A 14,896-nucleotide genomic window follows, 5' to 3' on the forward strand; every position below is an offset into this window, starting at 1 on the left:
TTTCAAAATATATACGAAATCCCATTATACAGTTATTACATAATTCTCGTGTAATAACTACCTTAGCTCCTTATTTTCTCCTCCATATTTTTGCCTACATGTCTGTAGAAGGAAACTTGTTAGCTACCCATCACATTTTTTGTCTCTATTTCTTCATTATTTCTAAAATGCACACATATGTGCACATGCACACACTCTACCCACCCACTCCAAGAATATACGCGTATATCCCTATAAGGTAAACTTTGTAAAGACAAGTAGGAGAAATATCTAATTCATGTTGGCAATCATTTTCTAAATTAGACTTGTTCTTTTTTCCCCTGCTGGTTCAAATAATCATAAGAACAGGTTACATAATGTAGAAAGCTATGCTGAAGGAAAAGTGCTTGTCCAGCACTACTCTTTGCTATAGTACATGTGATCATCCACCACCATAGTGGCACAGGTTTGCCCTTTTTCCCCGCCCCATCCAAAGCACTCAATATTTTGCTGATTTGGCAAGGTAGGAGTAAATACTAGTGGAAATAATAGTAGTTCCTTCAGTGGCTACTTCTGTATTTTGAATATGAAATGGTTCATAACTATTGGAGAATAAGAAAATAGTTGTGGCTGCAAAACTAATCAACTTGCCATCTTCCTGAACTTGATGAGAATCTATTTGAACACTTATATATTGCACGACAAGTATGAACCAGGTGAAAATCTAATTTACAATAACATTATCTTCTCTATTCCTCTCTATGCTAAAGTGCATGAGATCTATTATATATTAAATCCAATATTCTGCTATTCTTCCAGCATCTCACTTTCATCCTCTATTCCTAAAGTGGCAAAGCATAAAATACTATAATATTAGACCTGAGGAAATTTAGTAATAAGACGCGTATAGGTTAAAGGTTTTCGGAATAAATGGTTTTCATAAATTATTTCTGCCTATACCTAACAAGTCTGATCTAGGCAATGTTAACTCAAGTTTCTATCAACTCAGAACATCCAGGAGCTGAAGAACAACTCTAGTCTGCTTTTTTTTTTTTTTGTCTCCATGTCTGTAAGTTATTTGACTCCATATATTTTTCATGGTCTTAGAGAATGCTCAGGAACATTCCACTACTAATGAATCTAGAAATGTATCTTATAGTTAATGGGGAAAAGCATTATAATTCAACTCAACAAGTGTTCCTGAATATAAAGTTTAATACTGTGCTAAGTATAAGTATAGTTACTCACAAAGCATTACCTATGTTTAAATGTATGTTACGTGTCACTAGTTTTACATCTCATCAAATTATCACAACAACCCAATAAGGTATATTGCCAGGTAAACAAAATGAAATTACAAAACTAGTAAGTGGTGGTGGTAAATTTGAACCAAGAGCTATCCAACTCCAAATTCTGCATATTCAAACACTATATTAAATTTTCTTCCTAATGGTGTATTCACTGGCTTTACAATCTATTTGTGATTTCAAGTATAGTCAGGTCTAAATTTTTAAATTGTAATTCTTTTAAAGGTAATATACTTAGATGATTCGAAAGACAACACTGGGCCTAGAAGAACTGAAAATCTGGTGATAATAAGCATACCTAATATGCAGACCTTGATTTTAAGCATTAAAATAAAGCAGGACTCCTTGGAGAAATGCTTATTGAAGGACTGAGGGAAGCAATGTATAAGATAAGCCAAGAATGTCTTGTGGTATCAGAAAGCAAGGAAGTGATCAAAAAATGCTGGAGACAGTCAAAGGGACACAAGGACCAACTTTTGAAGAGCTTTCGACTGGCTAAATTTGGAACAGCATAAGCATTGAAATAATGTGAAATCCATGAGTCCATACTGATACAAATTTATTTTTAAATGGGAGAGAAGGGAAAGCTTTTCCTTAGAGTAGAACACCAACTAGCAAATGTAGAAGGAATAATAGAGTTAGAATATCACTATTTGTCAAGTAGCATAGCAAAAAGATTTAGGTAAAAATCATCAATATATGTTACAATAGTGAGTGAAAGTTTGATGAGGAATAGGATATCTCTATGGTCTCACATTATCTGTCTACAAAATTTTTATTAATTACAAGGGAGAAAAAAAGTATCTTCACAATGGAGAAACCTGCCAACTACCACCTGAACCAAATGCCGTAAGGTAACATCAACAAAAATGGGAAAAAAAGACATCAAATATCTCCAAACATGATACGCTGAGGACGATACATCACTTCTGTGATATCCTTACCAAAAATTCATAACCTGAATCTAGTCATAAAGAAACATCAGATAAACCCAAATTGAGGGACATCTTTCAAAATATCTAGCCTGTACTCCTTAAAAAATGTCAAACTCATGAAAGACATAGACTGACAGAGAAATGATTCGAGATTAAAGGAGACTAAGAGATATGACAACAATAAATGCAGTGTGTGATCCTGGATTGGATCCTGATCCAGAAAAAAAATGATTTTATTTGCTATAAAGGCCATTACAAGGAAAACTGGTATACTATGAATCACTTTTAAAGATTAAATAAAAGTATGCATCATTTCCCTGCTCAAAATCTGATGCCTTTCAATGTTGACAGAAAGAAGCACAAAACACTTTAAACAAGGAAAAACCCTCTATAATATAATCCTTCGCTGATTCCTTAGTGTTATTTTCACTACTCTCTCTCCCGTAAATACTTCATTTAAATGACTTGTGCTGCTGGTATGTACTTGCTGAATCTGCTACTACTAAATGATCCCCTTCCTTTCTGTGTACCTATCCTTCAAGGTCTAGCTCAAGTAACATCTCCTCTCAGGACTTGGACCATTACAGAAGGATGAGATCCCAACCCACTCTGTGCATATACAATACTGTCTAAATCACTCCCTAAGAGTTTTCTTCCTTATTTAGTAGTAATGTGTATGTTCTATCCATAACACTGCATTTTAAGATCCTAGAGCAGTGTTGTTAGATAGAACTTTCTACAATGATGGAAATGTTTTATCTTTGCTGTCCAATACAATAGCCATTAGCCACATGTCGCTACTGAACATCTAATAGTGTGGTCCTAGAAGGCAATTAGTTTTCTGACCTTAGCATATTTATTGAGAAGTAACTATGTTTCAGGTCCTGTTTAAACACTTTATACATATTATTTCATTTATATTTTCTAATAATACCATTTTGTCTCTCAGATAAGTAAACAGTCCCAGAAAGGTTAAACAACTTGCACAAAGTTCTAATTCTTTGTGATTAGCAACAAGGATGCTTATCCACCTTGCTGAGTAGCGGAGTGAGAATAGTAGAAAATACGAGGAGCTTAGTAAATCATGAAACAGTATTCTTTTTTATTTTTAATTTATTTTTTAAATTTATTGGGTGACAATTGTTAGTAAAATTACATAGATTTCAGGTGTACAATTCTGTATTACATCATCTATAAATCCCATTGTATGTTCATCACCCAGAGTCAGTTCTTCCATCACCATATATTCGATCCCCCTTACCCTCACCTCTCCCCCCCCACCCCCCTTACCCTCTGGTAACCACTAAACTATTGTCTGTGTCTATGAGTTTCTGATGAAACAGTATTCTTAAAATAGTTATTTTACCTTCTTTTGGTCTCTCTTATGGTGTTTATCACATCACCTTGTATGCAGTAATTATATCTGAATCAATTGAAAATTTTACATGGTTTGTAAGTGGTCTTCTACCCTTGTACATAATGCTAATAAAAATTTGTGTAAGTTGCATGTGCAAAACTGGAATCATAAAAATAAAATATGGTAATATGAGGTCTGACAACTAAGTTTGTGAACTTGTTACAATGCTGTTGCTAACCATTTTTGATGTCAGAGGGATTATTCATTATGAATTTGTACCAACTGGACAGTTAACCAAGTTTACTATTTCGAAGTGCTGAATAGGCTGCATGAAAAAGTTAGATGACCTCAACTTTTCGCCAACAATTCATGGCTCTCGCATCATGACAATGGACCAGTTCACACGGCACTGTCTCTGAGGGAGTTTTTAGCCAGGAAACAAATAACTGTAGTGGAACACCCTCCCTACTCACCTGACCTGGCCCCAATGACTTCTTTCTTTACCCAAAGATAAAGGAAATATTGAAGGAAGATATTTTAATGACATTCAGGACATTAAGGGTAATGTGATGACAGCTCTGATGGCCATTCCAGAAAAAAAGTTCCAAAATTGCTTTGAAGGGTGGACTAGGTGCTGGCATTGGTGCATAGCTTCCCAAGGGGAGTACTTCAAAGGTGACCGTAGTGATATTCAGCACTGAGGCATGTAGCACATTTTGTAGGATGAGTTTGTGAACTTAACTGTCTGACCTCGGTATCTACACAGAATATTATTCAGGAATAAAAAGGAATGAAATATTGATTCATGCTATGAACATGAACATGAATGAACCTTAAAAGCATCATGTTAAGTGAAAGATGCCATTCACAAAAGACCACATATTATGTGATTCCTTTTATATGAAATGTCCAGAATAGAAAAATCCATAGAGACAAAAAGTAGATTAAAGGTTGCCTAGGGCTAGGAGGGTTAGGGGGGAATACGGAGTGACTGCTAATGTGTATGCATTTTATTTCCTGGGGTAATGAAATTGTCCCAAGATTGATTGTGGTAATAGTTGCATAACTGTGAATATAATCAAAACAATTAAATTGTGCACTTTAAATGAGTAAATTGCATGGAATATAAATTGTATCTCAATAATTCTGTTTTAAAAAGTAGAATCATAGTTTTATGTTTATAAAAGAGTTCTATTCCTAGAATCATTGGAATTGTAACAGCTATATACAATATCAGAGGGGTAGTAGATTGGGGGAGGAGAGTTATTACTTTGTGAGGGGTATAAATGTCTATTACATTGTTTTGTACACCTGAAACTAATTTTAAAAAGTTCTATTCCTAAGTTAGACATAGATTATTTAAATATCTATTATTAAATATATATTTATATATATTATTATTATTTGCCTTTACTTTTAGGCATAACTGACAGAAATATTTCTAATATATTTGAGTAAAGTATAATAAAATTGTGGTTTTTCAAAATTGTTTTTTCAGGAGTGGAAAAAAGAAATCTTTTTTGGAAAACCAATAAAGCAAAAATAATCTGAAGTTGCCCTGGTTGAAGCAGAGTGGAGATTCAGACCTCTCCCACTCAGACTCCTGCTCTTTCTTCGGTATTGGCATCTAAGGAACCTCTACAAGGTTTGGGAGAAAAGAAGTTGGAAGTTGCAGCAAAAGCAATACAAATAATAAATACAAAGAAGTAAAAACTCTGCTAGTTGAACTGTCTGCTACCCAGCAGGCTACAATAATTCAGAATTGTCTTAAGTTAGTATTATACAAACATATAAATTCTATTTATGTAAGTTTGAATTCTGCTTCTGTGATTTAGACTTAAGGTATATTGTTTAAAAGTATGAATTGTAAAAGCCAAGATTTACCTCTAACCTACGTTTTTCTTGCCTACTTAATTAGGAACTTTTGAATTTTGTTTATAACAATGCAAAACATATGTAAACATCGCCAGACTGGAAAACAGGTGTGCAAGTTCTGTGATATTAGAAGAGTTGCTTTCTTGGTGTAATACCACTTAATGAACAAGGGTGGGGGGGAAGCAGTTTTCAACTCACTTGTACTTATATACCTTATGTAACTCACTTCGACTTGGATGATTTGTTAACATCTAAATTTTATCTTATACTATTACATTCTTTATGACATATTATACTATACTATGTTTTAATTATACCAATATTAGAACTGATCCTTTATTTCCCTTAAAATTCAAAAAAGTATGTATTTAAGGGTAAAGAAGAAAATTGTGGTTTTCAAACTTATTTTTCACAGGTGGACAAAAGAAATCATTTTTGGATACCAAATAAAGCAAAATAATCTTCTCAAGTTTCCCATTTCCACTTAACAACTGTGAATCAAGACTAATATCTATCTTTAATTCAAATTAGTCTTTCTTTACACTTGTAGCTCATGATCAAGGCATGATAAGAAATCTTTTGGATTTTCTTTCTTTCTTTTCACACAGCTACAAACTTCTCTTGAATCACCTCTGCTTCTCCTACCTTTTCTATTTACTGCTATTAGAACAGTCTTCAAATGCTACTTCTATTATGTTATTTCCCTATACAAAAACTTACAACTGTTCTCTATAGTTCAAATTCTTTTCAGCCTCTGTGTGACAGTTAATTTGTGTCAAACGACTGGACCACAGGGTACCCAGACCACAGGTCAAACATTATTCTGGGTGTTTCTATGAGATGTTTTTGGATGAGATTAACATTTACCCAGTAAACCGGGTAAAGCAGATTTCCCTCTATAATGTGGGTGAGATTCATCTGATCAGTTGAAGGTATGAATAAAATAAAAGACTGACCCTCCCCTGAGTAAGAGAGAATTCTCCTGTGTGACAGCCTTCACTGTCATATCAGCTCTTCCTGCCTGCTGGCCTTTGAACTGGAACACCAGTTCTGTAGAGTTTGGACTTGCCAGCCTCCATAACCATAAAAAACATATAGATTAGATCAGATTGATACGCACACCCACACACACTCACTCTCCATCCTATTGGTTCTGTTTCTCTAGAGAGACTTAATACACTCTATTCCATATCTGTGGTCCCAGTTCACCAACTCATTTCTTATTAGACCTCACAGATTCTTCACTCCACTGAATCAAATCTATTTGTCACCTTCTACAAAATTTGCACAATTCCATCTAAATGCTTTTATTAAATAACAGATCTGTATTTGCCCCACCCATATTTGCTTCTCACATATTTCTCTCCAGCTAGCCTGTTAAGCATGTGACGGGCAAGAACCTCTATTTTCTTTACTTCTTTCTACACAAATAATAACAAGGACGAATAATGTGAAATATAGTATATGTATATATGAACTTTAAACCATAAATATATGTATATATAACATTTACCTCTTAAAGTCTGGTACATAATTTAATTTTAATTTGTTTTTGCTTAGAATAATTATACTTTGGGATAAAATTGATTGTTAATTAAAAAGAATTCTTCTTACATATTCATTTTGCTAAGCTGGGACACAGAACAAAGTTATAGACAAACTTTAGCCAAAGATAATTTAACATAATGTTTTAATGTTGGGATGAAGTACATACTTTATATTTTTCAAACTCAGTTATATTGCTTTGCTAAAAGTAAATAGTACCTCCAGGACACCATCTGGTAAAAATCTCTCTGTGGATTAACCCAGAAAGGAAGTGAATGAATTTTTATATATTGCATAGTTGTGGTTGCAAAACTGCAGCAAAAATATGTTTTCAATGCACTGCTGTAAGTGAGACTTCAGAGTTCAGCTACCTCATCTGATCTGATCCAAAAAGCTTGGAATACTTAAGGCCATATCCCATCAACAGGGAAAAAGGAGGGGTGTTTTCTTTGCTAGCATTTCTATGACTTGGAAGAAAAAAATAATAACCCAGGAAATTGAAGTCCATGAGCTGGAAAATATAAATTTGGCCTTTTAGAAATCATTAATTAAAAAAATAACATGCAGTTTCTCAATGATAGGATACAACATGTCAGAGAAGTCTGAGACCATCTAAGACAACTGGATGAGACTCAACAATGTTGTTGTATGCATTCCTCCCAAAGCAGAATGGTCAAATTAGTTTTTACTTGTTTTTTTTTTTTTCTCTTGTTTTTAATAATGTGTCATCCAAGCCTTGATCTAGTCCAATGACTACAGCAATGGAACTTCCCCTCACCTCTCTAGGGAATCCATTCCAGAGACTAATAGATTTCACTGTCAGAAAACATTTCCCGGATTTAGTCTTAAATTTCCGTTACTTAATTTCATCCCATTACTTGACTATAAATCCCTTATTTTACCTTTAAAAATGACTTGGCTTCCATGACGTTTACATCTTTCAAATATTTGTGAAATGTTATCATAACTAGACTCAGTAAGAGACGAACAAATGTTCTATGTTTTGTTATTTTAAACTTTTCCTACAAGTTAAAGTCTGAATCCCATTATACATTTATTTGCCAGTTTAAATGCTACTCAATTTACTTATTCGAGGCATTAATTATCTAAACTGGTATTCTCATTGTGATCTCAACAGTACCATAACTTTTATCTTCCAGCTATATGATGTGAAGCTTTTGCATATACAGACTAAAATCTCATTGACTGATTTTACTCTCATATTGCATTACAAGATCATATATTATTTGCTACCCACTATCATCTGAAAGTCTCTTGGTATTACTGCTTTCCAAGTACTGTATATCCTGCCAATTGAATGGCTGTGTTTCTGATTATTTTCCCCAGATGTATTAGCTACATTTTTCAAGGTTGAATCACATTTCATTTCCTGCCCATATTTCTAACCACTTTAGGTCCCTTTTATCCGCTCTTACTGTTTTTGTCAACACTATCCAATTTAGTATCATCTGTAAATTTAATTAACATGATGTGTATCCTCTCATAAATCATTAATGAAGTTTTTCTATAATTTGTTTATTTTTGAAACGCTAATGCTGCTTAATGTTTACAGTCTTGCTATATTCTTAAAAACGTACCATTTTCTTGCCACTTAACATTTGTTCCTTATTTTAGGAGTGGCGGATGGTAGAATAACAACACAATCATGCTCACTGTCACAGAAGCATCTGCTTCTGTGAATTTTATGAAAATAATTTATCTTTTTGTTGTTGTTTATACAGCAATATATATGTATCCTTGTAGCTAAGATGTATTTTTTTTCAAAAACTGAACATCTCAGACATTTGAGTTATCAATTTCCATCTTATATTAATTCATTCCTTTTTGGTAAGTATTTTGTTTTTCCTACATAAATACCTTGTGATATGTATTCAATAAACTTGGAAGAAAGCATATATTTTTTTCCTTCAATTTTTCCTTTACTTAAATCCCTAGTGTTAGCTTTATAAACAACTTTCCTTTCTTCTTTTTTTAAAAATCCATCCCCCTTAACTTATGTGTTTTTGGACAGTTTCTTGTGCTGCCTCCTTCCCACATATGGGTATATAGATATTCATAAATTACTTATTATGGAATAATTGTGGCATACAGGTCTGAGTTCACATACCTAAAGTCAATAAGAGGATCCCTCAACCTGCTTTTCAGCCAAGTCTTATATTTCAATATATTTATTAAGGGGTTAGAAAATTCATCTGGGTACCTAAATATTAGAACTATATTCTCTAACAAATTTAAACTTCTACTCTTCATTTATCAAAATTTTTCTTGCATAGTTTTTGGTTCCATTTTCATTTCCATTTCTTATCTCAATAGCCATGCAACAACTTTAACATATTTCTATCTATTAAACCAAATCTAACTCAGATTTCGTCTTTAATTGTATAGGTATGACATAGCAAAAAGGTGATGAGTTGGGCCGGCACGGTGGCTCAGGTGGTTGGAGCGCCGTGCTCCTAACTTGTGCTACTGTGTGCTCCGAGGAGCGGCCGGTGGCCAGCGTGAGCGGCCGGTGGCCAGCGTGAGTGGCCGGCAGCCATCATGAGCGGCCGGCAGCCAATGAGAGCAGCTGGGAGCTGCTGTGAGCCCCCGACTGACGACTGGTGACCGACAACAGACCACCTCAGTCCTTGGGAGAGCAGGGCTCATAATATCAGCACGGGCCAGGGAGCTGTGTCCTACACAACTAGACTGAGAAACAACGGCTTGAACCGGAGTGGGGGCGGGGGTGGGGGGTGGAAGAAGGGGGAAATAAATAAATAAATAAATAAATAAATAAATAAATAAATATTTTTTAAAAAGGTGATGAGTCTAGGATTTTTTTTCACATTTTGCCAATTCTTGTTAATGCTTTTTAAAAATTTACATGTACTCAATTATTTAGAGAAGACATTCATCTCCATTGGTTTACAATAGAAAGAAATGTGGAAACAATCAAAATGTGCAATAATTAGGTATCTAGCTAAATAAAATATAAGTACAATCCTACAGTGGAATCCTAGGAACCTAATTAAAATTGGTAATTACCAATTTTACCCTCTGTCAGTGAGAGTCTTTTTGCCCAGTAATATCTGGGTTATAAGAGTCAACCGTCCATCAGAACTGACTCTGGGTGGTGAACACGCAATACAGTATACAGATGACGTATTATAGAAATGTACACTGGAAACCTATATAATTTTACTAACCAATGTCACCCCAATAAATTGAATTAAAAAATGATCTAAAACAAAAAAAATAATTAAAAAAAGAGTCAACCACCTAGGGGTGGCCCATAATAGGTAACAAATACAGGGTTACCGAAGCCAAGTCATCACATCTTGGCCCCACAGAGGGACAGACCCATAATCGGGAGAGTTAATTCTGTGGTACCATTCACTCTCCAGAGTGCCCCACAGGATCAAGCTGAGGTGGGACTTCTTTTGAAATCACATCTTTGCCTACCTTCTTCCTCTGCTCTTTCCTGGTTTCCTCACTTTCTTTTGAAGAGTATTCTCTTAATAAATCACCACACAAGGATCTCTCTCTTCAGTTCTGCTTCTAGGGGACCCAATCTAAGAGAACTGGTGACACAACTGATTCTAGAAAGCACACTCTAAGGGTGAAATTCTAGAGTCAATTTATTCATTGGCTGGTTGGCTGTCAATAAGAATAAAATTAGCAGTCAGTGGTTCCTGGTGTGATGTGGCAGGGCAACTGCTAAGACTTTCACCTGGGTGAACTGAGATGTAAGATACGTAGAAAATAATTCATCGGCTTATACAGTATCTCCAGATATTATTCAATATCAGATGAGATTTCAGGAATAGAGTCATTAAGACAGAAGATAACTAAAGTTAATAATGTTAAGGAACTATGTGACTATGTTATCAAACAGGACAGCTCTACTGAGTCCAGTGACGGCATTTAGAACAATAGAATAAAATGAGATTAGGGAAAAAGACTCCCAACCTGGTGTAGGCCTTTAATTTACACGGAAAAATAACTTGGAGAGTGGTAGAAGATGACCACAAGAAAGCAAAATAGTCATACCGCCGAAAGATAATTGGATTACAGGAGATTTTTTTAGCAGAGAATAGAGAAGTGATAGATTACAAGCAGCAAAAACAAACCTGAACAATACTAAGCAACCAATGTTCCAGACATGAGGATGTACAATGAAGAAGACAAAGTAGTTTTCACTCAAGAGGGACCCAGGGGTAGTTAAATTCTTGGGGTAGCTCCCAATGTAAGCCAGTGCAAGAATAATTCTGAGAAAAGACTGAGGACCTAAGGTAACCTTTTCTCATAAGGCAAGTTCCACAGGACACAATGGAAAGGTTAAGGAGAAGCAAAACAATTGAAAGATCGTGAGACCAAGCACAGAACATTACTTGGATGAGAATTTAAGATAAAAGAAAGGAGTATATGAGCTAGTATTTGGGCTCATGACCCTTAAGGAAGATAGAAATATAGAACCTGGTAGAATTAAGGAATGTTAGGGAAATGAAAAATGCATGCTACTATAGAAGATATTTCAGATAATAAGATCCTGTTACAAAATTTGTGATAGTATCTTCTACAGTAGCAGGCATTTTCAGTAAGACTGAGAAGCTAAATAATTTTCTCAAGGTTGCACAGCTATCAAAGGAAGGAGTAATGATTTTTACTCAGTTCTGCCTGAATCTAAACTCTCTACTTTTATAATTATGCCCACCAGATGTTCAAGGTTCCAGAGGCAAATTTAGTAGGAAATGCTGAAGTGGAATCCTCAGTTAAGTGTGGAGGGCTTGATCACCAGATGAGGGTCTTTGTACAGATTCTGTTGGTGCCACCAAAGGAATCCTAGTCCAGATATATTGGGGGAATAAATAGTTCATTTCCTAAACTCTTCTGTCTTGGTGGAAATCATACATGCACCTAAAGGATGGAAGAACTTTCTCAGTAGAGCTGGCTGTGGCATAAATTGGTGGCTTGGAACATTAATCCCAAAGAGAAGTCAAAAGTCATTAGTTCCCAAGAAAGACCCTCATTTACTTTGTGGTGGCACCAACCTAATTCTGAAGCTAGAGGAAATATGTGCTTTGACTTTAAATTGACTGAAGAAATAAAAAATTAAAATTTCACTTTGTAGGTTATCAAGATTAGTTTGTAGTCTCTGTTTTTCTGTTTCAGTTGTACAACCATTAAAAGTTGGTTTAGGAGAGCAGATTAAAATCAACTAATCCATTACCCTGCATCTAGCCTCTTCGGAAAAAAAATTGAGATTCCTAGTATAAATGCGTTTCAAATGTTTATTTCAAGAATCCCTCTCTTATATGTAAAATCATTATATATGATTGTACATAAATTATGTACACATGCAAAACAAAACCTCAAAATGCAACTGGTCACAATACCATTTAGAGCAAACAATTTTCTTCTTAATACCATTACCTTTTTAAAGAACAAAATAGAGCTGAGAAAAGTACTGTGGATTCTCTTCATCTGTTAAGTGGCAAAAGGGCAAAAATCAGAACATTGTTTCACTATATTAATTTTTAAAGTCCAATTTTTAAAGTCCAATCTACAACCTTTTTTCTGTTGTGTTTGTCAAACATTTTTAAACATTAAGTATAAAGTGCTGATTGCAAAAGAAGACGACAGCTCTTTCTGTTACACTCTCCCAGTGATAAAAGCTTTGTCCTTGAGGATGTCGCTAACATCAGTCACATGATTCAATGTATATTACAAAAAACTTTATTCAATTCCAAGGGCTTTTTAATACAAATGACCATTTATAGCCTGATATTATCTGTGATTTCATTACCTCCTATAAAAGCATAGGCGTCAGATTCTGAAGGAAGAATATTAAGAAACAAACAAAAAACTGAAACAGTCTATGCTTGGGAAAAAACTGCTTTAATAACAATTGTTACATACTCTTAAATACTCATCAACTTGCATATCTTCATAATTCAATTCTAGGAATAAGAGCTATCTACATTTGGGCAGACTCTCCGGTTCAGGTAGTTTAGGTTAAGGATATGAATTCTGTACCTGTATGTATTTCCCACTAATCAACTTGCCTATAACTAACTATATCAATTAGGACTCTTCTGGTTACAAATGACCCAAACTATCTTGAATTAGCTTAGCAAAATGAGGAATTTACTAAACTGATGCTGTCTTACCGAGTACAAGGAAGAACTGTACAAAATGAAGGACAAAGATATAGATGAAACTTGTACGGGTTATTTCTCATATCTCGTCTATTTCCCTGGGCCAGTTTAGTCTTCTGTCAATCCAGTAAGGCTTTTCCTACATAAAGAAAAACATGGCTGCCTAGAGCTCGGGAGTAGTAGTACATTTCAGACCTTCAATCATGGTCTTTCAGTCCTAAATCGCTGAAGTACGGGTACACATCTGGGATGAAGAGGTGCGTTAAACATATGGATGGGGAAAGAAAGTTCCAGAGAAGATACACTGGATACACTATCCCACAGATGTTCCTTACCTTAAAAAAATCAAATCCTCTTCCCTAAGTTCATATATTAAAATGTATTAATGTCATTGTACATTTTTTTTCTATTGAACTAAAAACGGTAACTACATGGAAGATAGAACTGATCTCATTTTGTTTGGCAGTTCTGCCAATTTAAACTTCTGTAAGCAATGCTATAACTTCTGGGTCTATTTATTTATGTATTACTTTGTTCCAGAAAGAATTTAAGACAGCTTGAAAAAAAATACATTATATAACATCAGAACATAAATTAAATGTGAAGCAAAGAAGGGTGGAAATAGAATGAAACCATAAATAATGTATTCTATAATGCAGGGATACACATTCACTAAAAAATAGGTTACAAAGTTTTCTAATAACTTCTCTAATAACTGGGTAAGTTTTCTAATAACTTTGTCAGTTACATAATTCATAGTGTACATTAGGTAGTAAACCAACTGCTTAAGAACCATAAATGATTATACGTGATCGTAAAGGGCTACTGTTGGAAATCCTCACTTAGCCTGAATTATATATTTGATGTTTCCCTTCATATATTAAGGACGAAGGGATAGAGAGTAACTATGCTGGTAAGAGGACAAAGAAGGAGAATTCCTAGTTTTAGACATACTCTGTGATACGACTTTGAACAGAAGCTTGAATAAATAGATGATGGCAACTTTGAGAATATCTGGAAGAGCATATAGGAAGAGGAAACAATGAGAATAAAGCCCAGAAAATGGAGCATGCTTGGCACATTCCAGGAAAAGCAAAGAGGCCAGTGTGTCTGGAGCAGAATCAGTAAGGGGTAAAATGGCAGGGCACTGAGAAGCAGGAGCAGACCATACAGGGCACTATACGCCCTGGTGAAGACTGGCGGCTAGTCTAAGTGCAAATGGAAACCATTAGGTTTTAAGCAGAGAGGTGAAATAATCTGATTTTGATTTTAAAAGGATGACTCTGGCTGCTGTGTAGAAAATAGACTTTTAGGAGGTAAGAGTGGAAGCAAGGAGACAGGTTAAGAGGCTATTAGAGAGCTCTAAATAAGAGATCAAAATATCCTGGATTAAGGGGGAGCACTAGAGGTGAAGAAAAGTGCTCACATTTGGAATATATTCTGGAGGTAAACCTGACAGGTTTGCTGATGGATTGAATGTAGAGTGACAGAAGATTGGCAGTTGGAGAACAGTCTCCTAAAGTTGATGGAGATAAGATTGGTTAGTATACACTTCAGCTAATGTTATTTATCTTGACAGTAAGAGATAAAAGATGTTAAACTGTAAAATAGGAAAATGAATATTTTGTAACTTGAAAGCTCACTTTCCTTTTTTTAATGGCCTCAACTGCTCATGTACAAGAATAGAACTTTTTAATTACTGCAGACAATGTTACAAAGAATTTTTTAAAATATCCTTCT

The 14,896-nt window shown here is 34.8% G+C and overlaps 1 protein-coding gene and 1 long non-coding RNA gene across 14 annotated transcripts in view; one reads left to right on the forward strand and one right to left on the reverse strand.

Annotated features, from left to right (window-relative positions):
• Positions 1–5,918, forward strand: part of LOC141567490 (uncharacterized) — an 80,020-nt gene extending 74,102 nt beyond the window's left edge. Inside the window, exon 2 of the long non-coding RNA XR_012490139.2 lies at positions 5,077–5,918. This is a non-coding gene — a long non-coding RNA (uncharacterized LOC141567490). The remainder of the gene's footprint in view (positions 1–5,076) is intronic.
• The window catches only part of PMFBP1 (polyamine modulated factor 1 binding protein 1), a 384,114-nt gene that overhangs the window by 308,720 nt on the left and 60,498 nt on the right, over positions 1–14,896 (reverse strand). The gene's annotated exons all lie outside the window — the stretch shown is intronic.

Source organism: Rhinolophus sinicus, chromosome 8 (assembly GCF_057876585.1).
Source record: "Rhinolophus sinicus isolate RSI-liver-muscle chromosome 8, RSI-T2T, whole genome shotgun sequence".
NCBI classification, from domain to species: domain Eukaryota; kingdom Metazoa; phylum Chordata; class Mammalia; order Chiroptera; family Rhinolophidae; genus Rhinolophus; species Rhinolophus sinicus.